The sequence below is a fragment of the Antennarius striatus genome, chromosome 13 (genome assembly GCF_040054535.1).
Source record: "Antennarius striatus isolate MH-2024 chromosome 13, ASM4005453v1, whole genome shotgun sequence".
Classification (NCBI taxonomy): domain Eukaryota; kingdom Metazoa; phylum Chordata; class Actinopteri; order Lophiiformes; family Antennariidae; genus Antennarius; species Antennarius striatus.
Window position 1 is genome coordinate 1202501 of NC_090788.1, and position 14300 is coordinate 1216800.

At 45.4% G+C, this 14300-nt stretch overlaps 1 long non-coding RNA gene across 3 annotated transcripts in view; it reads left to right on the top strand.

The window, feature by feature from the left end:
• The window catches only part of LOC137606197 (uncharacterized), a 29392-nt gene that overhangs the window by 5465 nt on the left and 9627 nt on the right, over window positions 1-14300 (top strand). For all 3 annotated transcript variants that reach the window (XR_011037835.1, XR_011037837.1, XR_011037836.1), the window contains exons 4-5: window positions 8167-8227; window positions 8477-8591. This is a non-coding gene — a long non-coding RNA (uncharacterized lncRNA). The remainder of the gene's footprint in view (window positions 1-8166; window positions 8228-8476; window positions 8592-14300) is intronic.

The following is a 14300-nucleotide window of genomic DNA, read 5'->3' on the forward strand; positions in this document are numbered from 1 at the left end:
GGCTGTTTGGGCTTGTTGTCGCTACCGCGGTTGCTAACTGCTAATGGCTAATCGTCATCCAGCTACGCATCAGTAATGTGGTTGTGATTAGCGGGTTTATTTTTGTCTGCGAGACTCATTAAAAAAATAAAAATAAAAAACGATTCGACCTCAAGGATTAAATTTCAAATTAAGAGCGCCACTTCCTGTTGGTTTTTTGGGGGGGTTTTGGGGATGGGAGATGCACCGGGGCTTGAAATCGAATTGTCTGAATCGGTAACTTATGCTAACTGTATCCTTAGCATCCCACACACACACACACACACACACACACACACACACACACACACACACACACACACACACCTCAACTCCCCCTGTGCCTGGAAACATAAAAGTAATGAGCTGTGAGCTACTCCAAATCATTGCGTTTCTTGGCAGCTGTTTTCATTGTGTTAATTAAGACTGTAGGCACACACACACACACATACACACACACACACCCCTCACTTCCCCCCGTGTGTTTTGGCAGGATGAACTCGATGAACCCACTAACTACAGACGATTTATTTCCCTCCGATCTTTTCCTCTTTCTTCCGTTTGTTCGTTTTCCGATGTTCCGCTTTTTTTTTAGCGCTTCCTAATTTCTGCTCGAAGCGAATTGGAACGGAGCCGCCGGCGGTTCAGCGTGAAGCTAATTTGCTGCACGGCAGTGGCATCTGGTTTTTCACCTCGCCTGTGATGTTTATACCCATAATCTCCCGATAATCTGCTGGATTTGACTTCTCGTAAATCACTTTGGTTTTATGAAGTGCTGCGATCTCGCCGTCCCAGAAGGCCTAGCGGCGCTAGCTTGTTGGGATGCTGCCTTCTGGGAACCACGGCAACGAGTTTGTGGGATTACTTGTCGTTATACAAAGATGAATCTTGCATTTCTGCTCTTTAATCGCAACCATCGCGTCGCTACGGCTAATTCTGACGTATTAGCATGACGCTAAAGAGGTTAGCAAAAGAATTGGCAAATACCCTCTAAACGCTCACGTGAGGCCGCAAACATCCACCCCCACCCCCGTCAAATACCTCAAGAGTACAAGTTGCACAATGTTATGACTCATACGGCGATGATGAACACCAGGAAAATGTTCCCGCCGTTTCCGGGCGTTTGTTTTGAGATTCCCTGTAAAGAAAAGAAAATAAAAAGGGAAAGGAAAGTTGTTCTGGGTTCAGACGGCGTGGTAAACGTCTCCACAACGCCGCTCCGCCATGTAAATATTTATTTTCTGCTCTCTTCAGAGTCTGAATGAAGGAAGAGGAATGAGCGTGTTCGCGTTTTTTTAAGAACTCTTCATCGGATTCGTCCGTCCTGAAACGCTCCTCATCCTCAGGAATGTTTTTCTCTCTCCAGCTGTGAGGGTCAAACGGTCAGACGAGTAGAGCCTCAGACGAGTAGAGCCTCAGACGAGTAGAGCCTCAGACGAGTAGAGCCTCAAACGAGGAGAGCCTCAAACGAGTAGAGCCTCAGACGAGTAGAGCCTCAGACGAGTAGAGCCTCAAACGAGGAGAGCCTCAAACGAGTAGAGCCTCAAACGAGGAGAACCTCAAACGAGGAGGACCTCAAACGAGTAGAGCCTCAGACGAGTAGAGCCTCAGACGAGTAGAGCCTCAGACGAGTAGAGCCTCAAACGAGTAGAGCCTCAAACGAGTAGAGCCTCAGACGAGAAGAGCCTCAGACGAGTAGAGCCTCAGACGAGTAGAACCTAAGACGAGTAGAGCCTCAGACGAGTAGAACCTAAGACGAGTAGAGCCTCAAACGAGTAGAGCCTCAAACGAGTAGAGCCTCAAACGAGTAGAGCCTCAAACGAGGAGAACCTCAAACGAGTAGAGCCTCAGACGAGTAGAGCCTCAGACGAGTAGAGCCTCAGACGAGTAGCGCCTCAGACGAGTAGAGCCTCAGACGAGTAGAGCCTCAGACGAGTAGAGCCTCAGACAAGTAGAGCCTCAGACGAGTAGAGCCTCAGACGAGTAGAGCCTCAGACGAGTAGAGCCTCAGACGAGTAGAGCCTCAGACGAGTAGAGCCTTAGACAAGTAGAGCCTCAAACGAGTAGAGCCTCAGACGAGTAGAGCCTCAAACGAGTAGAGCCACAGACGAGGAGAACCTCAAACGGGTCGAGCATCAAACGAGTAGAGCCTCAAACGAGGAGAGCCTCAAACGAGTAGAGCCTCAGACGGGTCGAGCCTCCAACAATCGTTTTCAACCGTTTTTCAGAAGTTTGTTCATGCTTTTATTTTGCCGATTGGAGCTAAAAGGAGATTTGATGAGTCGTGCTGAGTCATGACAGGCGTGCCTTGTTTGCTCACGCTTTAGGTGTTGTTGGTTTTTGGTCCGTCAGGAGTTAAAAATGAGAAACAATGTGGTAAAAAATGCAAAAATAAAAGCATTTTGGTGTTAAAGTTTAGGTTAAATTAGATTTTTTTTATACAGTAGATTTTAAAATTATTTAAATGTTCTTTTTTAAAGTGAATCCAGTTCCTCCCAGTTTAAGCCATCGATTCCTCCGTGGGGCGACGTCTGATCAATCACACACCGAAAACGCCTTCAAATTAAATGTTTTCTGTCTACAAACTGCTCTTTAAATGAATGAAACAAATCATATTTCAAAATAAAAGCATGGAAATACTCCATCCTCTGCTTTCGCCTTCTGGTCCACCGTCGCTAACGGCGACGACACGCCCTGCATTCGGACCACGCCCGCGTGAGAGAGGAACGGGAGACGATGGGGTGACACGGTGACGTCGGACGTCTTTTCCTCCGTCACGCGTTTACCGTGTGACACGGGAGGAGCGTCATACGTGACGCCGTGCGCCGCTCTCCGTGTCTGGGACCTCCTTTCCCCTCCTGCGCTCCCGTCGCTCCCGATGCCTCCCGCTGTGCCGTTCCTCCCCCCCTCCCTCTGATGACATCCACGCCGGCGCCGCACACGGAAGCATTCTTTCCTCTCGCCAGGGTTTTTAAAAATTTCTTTTAACCGTCACTCGGATGTTCTCAGGGTTCCCCTCTTTGGTGGGGGGAGATCCCGCAAGACCTGATTTACATTTTTCCACTTTAAAAAAATTTTTTCTAATTTTTTCCTCCCTCTGTCGGAACACGGAGGAGGATTCCTGCTCCACCTTTAAAGTAGAATTTTTTCCAATTCGTGGCGTTGGATCGTTGTGCCACGCCCCCTTCCACCCCCCCACCCCACACACACACACAGACACACACACACACACACACACACACATACGTTCAGACGTCCTTCATCACACCCAGCCGGATGAGGATGCTGACTCGCATCGAAAAAGGCGGCGACAGTTTGACGGGATTTCTCCCAGCATGCCGTACTGGAGCCAACTTCCTGCCACATGAAGCGCACGTGACGCTTTGGTTATTCCAGAATAATGAAGTCACGGCTGTGCAGACGCTGATGTCATCAACGTCAGCCGCGCGTTTCCCCTCGTAAATCAGTTAAAAGAAACAAAAAACAAGGGATTCTGGGAGAATCCGTGTTTTTTTTTGTGTTTTTATTCCTGGCACAGACGGGGTTAACAGGCTGTGAATTCTTCCCTGCCAACTCCCAGGATCGTATCTCCTGTAACTCAAATCAGGGCCATCTGCGCTGGGCGTATGCTCGCCTGCCCCCCCTGTTCTGCCTGCCCCCCCCCCACCACCGGCCTACTGCACTCAAAGGCTCTCTGTGCTGTGGTTTGCCCGGCCCCGTCATGTGACTTCTCTGAAAGCGCCCCCTCCCTCCTCCTCCCTCTTTATTTCCAGTAAACTGTTTGAAGGGTGTGTGTGTGTGTGTGTGTGTGTGTGTGTGAGGCGGGGGGGGGGGTGAGTCAGAGTAAAACCAGCTTCCCTGTAACCGCAGCTTGTTAAAGAATTTGTCAACGTGGACTCAGGGGTGCGTTTTTTTGGTTTTTTTTTATCTTTATATTTTTGTTTGTTTTTATGCGTTTATGTTTTTTTTGTTTGTTTTGTTTTGTTTTGTTTGTTGTTGTTGATTTTTTTTAGCCGTTATTCCCGCCGCGTCCGCCGTCACATCAGGACTTCCCTCCACTTCCTCCGCCGGCGCGAGCGAACGAGAGAGAGAGAGAGAGAGAGAGAGAGAGAGCGAGGAGGCGGGGGCTGGTCAGGAGTTAATGAGATCGTCTGGGGTGGGGGGGCGTGGTGGGTGGTGGGGGGGGCTCGACCCTCTTTGGAGATGTGCGTCTTTTCTGCGTGAAAGACTTTCATTGAGAAAAAAAAGAAGAAGAAAAAACGTGAGGCAGCGGCGCGGGGGCGTGGGCGTGGGCGAGACAGCGGCGCGGGGGCGTGGGCGAGACAACGGCGCGGGGGCGTCGGCTATGCATATATTTTTCCTCGTCCGACACTTTAATTTTCCACGGCCCTGCTTTCTGTCCACGCGTGAACTCTACACCCCGTCAGCGCCGCCAGAACCCTCCTGAAAGCGTTTCCTCTGCTGACATGCCCCCCCCCACTCCCACTCGGTGAGGGACCCCAAAATAAGCAGCCGTCACATCCTACAGTAATGGGTTTTAGATTCAAAACAGGTGGAGGAGGGGGGGAAAAAAAGCCCAAACCTGCCTGTGAGGCGGCCGTCGGGTCACGTTTAACCCACGACAGGAGCTGGAGAAACCTCCCTGACTGTCATCGCCACGGCAACCGGCAACCGCTCGGCGTGGACCTCCATCTGCTTTTACTGTAACGCAGGTTTCCATGTTAGTCACGTGACACTAAATAATCAAATGTGATTGGACGGAGTCGTCAGGCGTAAAAAAAAAAAAAAAAGCTGATCAAACGATCAATCGCTGACGTGATTGGTTGTTCAGACGGAGGAGGCGGGGCTGATTGGACCGTTAGGGGTGTGTGAACGGTTTGAACAACACGTCAGACACGAGGTCGTCTCAGTGTGTGTGTGTGTGTGTGTGTGTGTATGGGGGGGGCGACTGCAGCTGCGCAGACTGCTGAGTCAGGCATCTGTGCAACCCCCCCCCCCCGTTTGAATGACGCTGCATCCTTCACGAGATCAGACCAAATGTAATTGCTGCTAAGCCCTGCCCCGTCAGGGGGGGGGGTAAGGGGGGCGTATTGGGGGGGTAAAGCAGGGTGGGGGTGGGGGGGCTGGTGAAGATAGTGATTTTCCATCAGCTGCCAAACAAGTCTGGACGTCTGAAACCAGGACGGCCTGATTGGACCCCCTCCCTGGGTCAAAAAATGTAGAATAAGTGTAAATCACGCACGCACACACACACACACACACACACACACACACACACACACACACACACACACACACACACACACACACACACACACACACACACACACACACACACACAGCCAGAATTAAAAACTTCAGGAGAGTCCAGACAGAAAGCTGTCCTGATTGGACGGGAGCGGAGACAGAAATTCAAAAGGAGAGCCAATCAGAGTGCTCGTCCCGTCGCCCCCCCCCCCATCACCTTATTAGGCGACCCCCCCACCCCACCCGTCTCTCACATTTCCTCTGCGCTCGGCTGCTCCCCGTACAGAATGTCATCAGCTCTGTTCTCATTCTGTTGACCATATTTGGTATGGTCGGGCACCGCCGGCCCCCTGCGGGCCCCTCCGGGGCCTCTTTTTAAAAAATGAATATGAAGCTTATTGAATCGGAGGCCTCACTTTTTTAAAAAGAAACTCTTTTCTCACGTCTTCAGTCCAAATAAAATCCTTTTTTTATTTAGTTTCCAGTTGGAAAAGCAGGGAAATAAAAAGTGTTCGACTTACAGGAAACATCACTGAAGGATGTTCAGAGTTTCCAGCGTTAAAAACAGATAAATGTGGATTCTAAAAGGCAGCAAATGTCGTTTTAAAAACTATTTGCTACATAAACATCCACAATAAATAAAATGGGAACATAAATGATTTGGTTCAGGGAGGAAAAATAATTTTATGACGAATTTTGACATCAAAATTGAAATATTTTATATATTCAAATCAACAGAAACAGTTTGGAGCAAAAGGCCATCAGCTACAGTTAATTATAGAATATTATAGCATATTTTTATTAATTAATCTCTGTTTTGATTCATTCAGGAGGATTGAAGTTCAATTTATGCCCACACATTTTCTATTTAATTAAAAACACATCAAATAATTTTGTACAGTAACTTCAAACTATAATTTATACATATTTTGAGTGGTACCAGATTAAAAGTTGTAAATTTGGGTTCAAGTTTTAATTTTTGTGACCAGATAAAACATAAATATAAAGCAAAATATTTGTTTAGACACAAAAAGATGGTGAAGACTTTTATAAAAACATGCTTCATACAAAATGAATGAATGTAATTATTCTGATGGAGATATTTCACAGCTTTCTATAAAGTATCAGCAGATTAATTTTTATTTTGCAATGTAAGCATTCAGATTTTGTTTTTCTTGATGAAAATATAACTCTGAGATGAGTTCAGACAAATAAATAGCAAGGAAATTGTTCAAAAATAAAATCCACTCTGCATTATTTTACGGTAAAGTCCAGAATATTAAATTATTATTAAATTAAGACAAATTAAGAGAAAAATATTCAGTTATTATTACATTTTTACTGCTAATGTAAATTTCTAATTTCCTCTCAGAATCAAACATTAAAAAAATTCCTCTAGAAAAACAATTTCTATTTAAGAAAATGAATTATTTCATTATTAACATCTAGATATGAAACGTGTCACCCACAGATATGAAGGTCCTGGACCTGTGGGGGTCGGTAAGGGGGGGTCCTTTTCATTCCCAGTGTGTTCCCAGAACTTATTTAAAGTAAAAATCCAAACAGATTAAATCTCCTCTTCCCAGAAAAGGTATATTGGGGGGAGAAAATGTGTGTCACTGCTGTGAAAAGAGGCTTTTGTGGAGGGAAAAGGGCCGACCAGCTGAAAAAGTAAGAATCTGTGAGTCACAAGAATGACCAACGTGCGTTTTGTTCTCACATTCTCACTTACAAAGGAATTAATAACCAGCGCCAGAGGTAAGAATCCGACGAGTTAAAACCAGTTGGTCCAACACGCGTGTTCAGGAGCGACACGTCTGCGTTTCACCCGTCTGCAGGAACATATTTGTCTTCATTTAAAGGTGAAGTCAAATTTCATTTAAGTGTTAAAATAAATTCCTTTTCCTCTGAGGATCTATTTAAATTGGTGGTTGTTTTTTTGTGATTAACAGGCATCTTTAGACCCAATCACTCAAACTGTAATCAATAAAATTGTCATTTCTAGTAAATTTTCACTCTTATTGGTGAAAATATCACAAAAGATGCAAACTGAAAATTGATTCTTAGAGATTAACATCAAACTGACAAACCTGGGAGAGTTTAGAAAGAAATTCTAGGCAGTAAAAAGTGAAAATTCCCTTAAAAATAAATGTATTTTCAAGTTGGAACAGTTTCTGCCGTTGCAGGTCTAAATTCTCCGGGTCAAATTATTTAATTATTCCGTTTTTATCTCATTAAATAAATTGATAAAAGTTTCTGTTGAGGCCCTCCTGTTGCGTCTCTGCATGAATTTTTAAAACAAATAGAAATTCTAAAAATAAAAAAGTGAAATATTTGCGCGTTTTTCGTTTCATTTGATTGCTGCTTTGTTTTTTAAGAGACGAAATATTAAAGTTGGAAGTCGGCAGCCAAGAAATAATTTGTTAAAACGCTTCATGATCAACACAGAGGTGATGGAGGAACTCTAAGCTGATATTTTTGGATAAGAAACGTTCCTAAAAGCGTTTGTTCTTTTGTTTTTTCACCTCATTTTTATTCATATTTATTCATTCATGAATCTAAAAGCATTTCTTAAAATAAAAAATCACTTGTAGACGTTTCAACTCCATCCTCCTGGTATTCCCTCCATCAGGGAAACAAATAGTTGCTGCTATTCCCTTATAAATAAAGTTTTAGTATTTAAATGAACAATTTGAATAGAGAAATGTGCTCATTAAATTTTACCAGAAAGAGATTTGTCTGAAACAGAGATGATAAAATGAGAACTTTAACGTTTGCTCTGGTTTAAACCTGCAGGTGTTTCACGTCTCCTGCGTTTGTGTGGATCCTTGTAGCTGAAGGACGTGACCGACGGTTGATATCAGAGGAATTTTAATTTTAATTCACCCTCTTTTTTTCCAGGAATTTTGCCAACAGAAGCTGGGAATCTTTGGGAGTCCTCTGGATTTGAAGCTGATCTCCTGTAAGTCAAACTCAATGAATTCAATCGAGAGAAATGTTCTGATTTGTTTCTAAAAGGGACAAAAAAAAAAGCAGTAAATATGGTGAAATCTCTTTCTTTTGTTTCTTCTCCGTGTTTCTTAAACTGAGGTCGATTTACAGACCGGTAAAACAACGTGTTAAATGAGCTATGTCACAATGTCATGATTTAAGCATTTTGCATTTCTCAAATGTTCATGAAGTCGTTTCTCTTCATTGTTTTTTTTAACAGATTCCAAATCCTTTGTTTGACCTGGAAGGAATAACATTTTTACATTTTTTTTGGTGCCTTTCTGGATATTTTTTGGTTCCACTCTGGACACACAGCCGCCGGAACGCAGATACAGGTGAGAAGCTGATGATGCTGATGCTGATGCTGATGTTAGGCTTGATGTTTAAACACTCTTAAGTGAGTTCTAGGAGGGTTTCAGACGTTTCTCTGCTGTGGTGAAGCGGCTCTGATCAGTTTTCCGTTGGTTTTTCACGCTTTTTAAAATGGTGAATCGGTGAATTCCTCTGGTGCTCACACCTCTGCTGGTGAGGAGGCCATTTTGTGCAGCCAAAGGAAGAGGAGTCAACCATTTTGTGAGTGCAGCTAGCGCCCCCCCACCACCACCAGCGCTCCACCCCCCCCATACGGTCGACCTGTCAGGCTGCAGTGAACACGGTTTGTTCTGACCCTGGAAAATCCCTCATTGGCATCCACACGGGAACTTCTTACAGCGTGTTTGTTTGTTTGTTTGTTGGATGCAGTTTATTTGTTCCTGATGAGATGCAGAAATGAATTGTAGAAGAAGAAGTAGAAAAAGAACAGGGGGGGGTCACTGATCAGCATTGTCTATGGGGGGGCGATGGAGAATAGAAAGAGATTCGAGGAGTTGAAGAAGGTGGGATGTGTGTGTGTGTGAGTGTGTGTGTGTTCGGCGGGTTGTGGTGTGGTGGGGGGTGGCGTGACACACACATACAACCAGATTACATGTGAGGCCCCCGGCGCTGGGGGGGTGTGTCCATCCCTGTCCCGTAGAAAGAGGCCCCCGGTCGCCCCGGACGCCACTCGGGTGCATTTCCATCAATCCCCTGATGCAAATGAGTGTGAGTGTGTGTGTGTGTGTGTGTGTGTGTGTGTGTGTGTGTGTGTGTGTGTGTGTGTGTGTGTGTGTGTGTGTGTGTGTGTGTGTGTGTGTGTGTGTTGTACCTGGAGCCCCCTCGGGGGACTTGTCCTCCTTTTAGGCCTTACTATGAACATCCATCGTGAGCAGTGATGTTACGGAAAGTTTCAATGAGGTGGGGGTGGGGTGGGGTAGGGGGTCGTGTCACAAGGTCGGAGGCGGGGCTTACAGGATCTCAAAGTGGGACACTCTGGCCCCACGCCGGCGTGGCTTCCTGGTGTAAATGATGTCACGCGTCTCCTCTAATTGTTGGTGCGTGACTGGTTTGTACGTCGCGTTGGCCACATATTTGTGCGTCATCGTCGTATTGAAGGGTCTGACTCAGCTTTACGGTCACTTCCTGTTCTGTGAGGGACCATCAGTATTCTGGGAACCTAAATAATCCAGATTAAATAGATGTCCTGCTTCTACTTCCTGTGAGGAACAGGAATAGAAGATCAGATAAAATAAACCTTTATTTGTCGCACAGCGGGGAAATGTACAAAAATGTTAGGAGTCCCTGAACTCACCACCAATACGTTTGACCTGGAGATGATCGTTGGTCCTTATTTATCATTTAAAAAAAAAAATTAAAAGCTAAAATGCTAGAATTCCACCTATTAAAGCAATTTGTTGAATTTTTATTTGCAAGGTTCCAATTTGGGGGGAGCGGTTTGGAACCCCACCGTTCTTACACCCGTCTACGTTACGACGTCGCATCAAAAGGGAAAACTTCTGGCTGTTCGGTCGATCTTGCCCCCCCCCCCTGTAATTGCCATGTATATTTAGTGACTTTCAGATCGGGACTACAATTTAAAATAAGCTTCTGTGGGTTTGAACAATCCATCCTCGCGCGGCACCAGTTTGTAATGACCGAGCCGCCGATCGGGCTGCGTTGGGTTCAAACGTTTAGCGGTTTGTTTACAGGAATACGGTAACCATGACGACCCAAAGGGCGAGCAGGCGACCCGCACACACACACATACACACACACACACACACCGGGTCAGCTGCTGCACGTGTGTGTGTGTGTGTGTGTGTGTGTCCGGACCCCTGGAGTGGGATTGGTTCTAATCCCAGTCAGACGTCCTGGTGTCTGTTGTGGCCGCTGACTCAGCTGGAATCTGTCCGGACAGGAGTCGGCCCCCAGGGCCCCCCCCACAGTCTGAGGCGGCGACACATCGCTTTTGATTCTTGCCCTCCTGTATCCCCACACACACACACACACACACACACACACACACACACACACACACACACACACACACTCATCTGATGATGGCGTTTGTGATGTGCTGACACAAAAACTGCTTTTAGAGCTCGGCATTCTGGGTAATCAGTCGGGACTTATTGATCCTTTCCCCGACGGCGACCTCGTGGCTCTGTGTGTGTTTTCTTTTTCGTATGCTAAAGTGTGTGTGTGTCCTCTTCATCTTCTTCCTCCTCCTCCTCTTCCTCCTCTTCCTCCTCTTCCTCCTCCTCCTCCTCCTCCTCCTCCTCTTCCTCCTCCTCCCCTTCGTGACCTTCATCAGTTGGATGTGAGTTAAACTTATTGAGTTTAATCTGTTTGAAACAGTTCGTCCAGACCTTGAACAGAGTGTGTGTGTGTGTTTGTGTGTGTGTGTGTGTGTGTGTGTGTGTGTGTGTGTGTGTGTGTGTGTGTGTGTGTGTGTGTGTGTGTGTGTGTGTGTGTGTGTGTGTGTGTGTGTGTGTGTGTGTGTGTGTTGAGGGGGTTGTCACGTATTCCTGTTGCCGTGACGACGCCGTGATGAATGGCTCAGTTTTCCCTCTGGATAACCAGGGGCCTCCTACAGGAGCCTCCTCTGTGCTCTATCTCCCATGATGCACCTCTGCAGTCAGCCGTAGCTCCTGAGAGAGCTGCTGATCGCCTCCTGTCTCCTCCAGGAGATGACCTCTGACCCCTAGGGGGGGGGCTTTGTGTTGTCAGTGTTTATAATAAAAACTTTATAATAAAAACTACACACACACACACACGTTTAACTAGCTGCGTTCTGATTGTGTGTGTGTGTGTGTGCGTGCGTGCGTGCGTGTGTGTGTGCGCTGATGGGTGCCATGATGGGCGTCCTTGTCGGCCCCCTCACACCTGCTGGTGGGAGTGTCCATCATTACACACACACACACACACACACACACACACGTTCGCTCACACACTCTCGGTTTCAGACACACACACACACTTGTTGAAATCAGGCTCAGCGATTGCATCATCCGTCCTCCTTCGCCGTGTCGTTGCCGACGAGTTCGGTCAAACGCTTTTATTTATTTATTTGTTTGTTTGTTTATTCATTTATTTTGACGTTTTCGTATCGTAGCTGAATCCTGTTTTCCATGCAATCAAAGAATTATCAATGAAGGCTTTACGTGTGTGTGTGTGTGTGTGTGTGTGTGTGTGTGTGTGTTTCACTGTTCATTGAGCTGCAGGCCTGCCGTGACAGCCCATTGGTTCCTGAGACGTTTCGCTTTGACTCACGTTGTGTTTCTTGTCACAGGAAGTTGCCCTCATTACAACTCCTCAACCGTCAGCTTCCTCCCTCACCCCCCCCACCTCACCCCCCTCTCCCCCCACATCATCATCCTCACCCACGTCTGATTCTCAGCGCTTCTTTCGCTCTCAATCACACTTCAGTTTATGAATGGAGACGCAGCCTTTCAGCTTGAACCCGCCGAGCAGCGGTAGATCAGTGTGAACACACACACACACACATCAACACAAAGTGTGTATCTTGTATCGTCATGATATATCCATCAATCCACAGATCTCATGATTTTTATCACGACCAACCGTTTAATATTTTAATTTACACACAACTATACTTTTTTTTAAATTAATTTGTCTCTATTTTATTGTGAATCTGAAGTTGACATCATTTTATTCTTGGGCTCCATCCAGAAGTACACACCACTGGAGTGGATGTCGTCTAATGCACCCTCTGCTTTAATTATTTAAATTTAAAATCTATTTATTGATTGAAAGTAAACTATTTTCTGGTCATGATTTCATTTTAAACTGTCTTTTTTTTTTTTTAGTTCAACTAAATATAAATTTCCTCTTTGATAACTGAAGGAATGTCATTTATCTGCCTGTTGGGTTCAATTCCCTTCATTAATCCTCACCTGATTAAACACAATCCAAGCTCCTGCCCCACAAAAACACACAAAAATCACCATGGCGACACCGCAGAAATATTTCCTCATATTCTGAACATTCATTTAAATTGTTTGAATTTTTATTGAAATGATTTTCTTCTCGGATGACAGTCAAGGTTTGAAAAATGCACGCCTGTGAGTAATCTTGACTCTTTTTTTTTTCCACGATAGCGGTGAATTATGCGTGCGTGGGCGTGCGCCGGATGATGGTTGGTCAACTCAGTTTGATTCATGCTTTGTTTGTGATAATTCTGCCATTAAGACCTGGAATATTTTCTTGTTGGCTCAGCAGGGCGTGTCCACAAACACCACTACGGTTTCACGAGGCCTTCTTGTGCGTTGCAACACCGATGTAGTCATGAAGCAATCACGCGTGTGCGTGTGTGTGTGTGTATGTGTGTGTGTGTGTGTGTGTCACAACACCATCATACTCCGCCTTGCTCAATAAATTTTTATAACTGACCTTATTTTCAAATTTTGCCCTTTTCTTGGAGTTCTATTTTTTTAAACTAATTTCACAGCAGTTTAAATCGGGGAAAAGTCGTTTTTCTATGAATGACAAATGGAAAACTGAAGGTTTTGGATCCACTCAAACGTCACGAGGCTCTAAAGCTGTCAGCAGCCCCTTTCATCACCTCTCTAACTATTTTACTAGCTGGAAATAAAATATAGAGAATATGCAAAGGTCCTTTCTTTAGCACACGTCGAACATGGGTGACTTAAACTTTCCATTATACGTCTACGACTGTCTGATATTCTTTTAGAGAGTCGTGGAAAGAGTTCCTTCTGACAAGTGAAGCTCTTCTTTTTTGGGGGGCGGCAAAAATCAAATGTATGACTTCTTTCAGAATACAGTTGACATTTCTGACAAATGTGTGTTTCGTCATTGTCTTCCTGTTAAGGTTAAACCTTTAAGTTCTTCTTTGAACAGGCAGGAAGTGACAGTAAAACCGTCCTGGGGAGGCTTTTTTGGGTTTAAATATTGGGATCAAGTGTCGCTGTGTCTCATGAGTTTGTCCCATGACTCAGACATGAAGTCTGAAGAAGAGCCGAGTCATTCCTTCATCACAGCATGTCTTCATCTTCTTAGTCCCTATGAACAATGTGGACAAAAACCTATTTAGAATTCCCGATTTTTTAAAAATCGATGAAAAAACGGTTTTAAAACTCTTAAATTGATCCAATTCACAAGTTTCACAATCTGCTCTTGTTCCAGCCTTGAATTTCCTTGAATTTAAGGTGTGATCCATGTCAGCAGCCCTGGAGGGACTTCACACAACAGACAAAGCCCTCGCTGCTGTGGTTCATGTATCTTCAGGGCAGAACACTCACCCCTTCCTTGTACCCAATCCTCCACTTGGAGAGCCGTCAGCCAATGGGAGCCCTCCTGTGCTTGAAACGCTATCTGAGGCCTTGTTTGGGCACTTTTCTGCCACGATACGCGAACAGGAAGTGAGATTCCTCTTCCGTACGAGAGCAGCTGTGATGATTCACCGTCTGCAGGAGGCCGGTGTTATTACATCTTGTCGTGGTGGCTGTGGTGGGACTGGTTTCAGTTACTGGGGAGGGACAGAGTGTGAGATGGGCTGTGATGCTGGTTAGGTTTGGAAAAATGTGGAAAATTTGGAAAAAGACAGACGAGAGACGACTTTAGATTGGTATTTCGGAGCTTGATGTAGGTACTTGTGGTAGGTACTTTTGAGTGATGAAGTGCCAGGCAGGAGGCCTAGAGGAAGACCA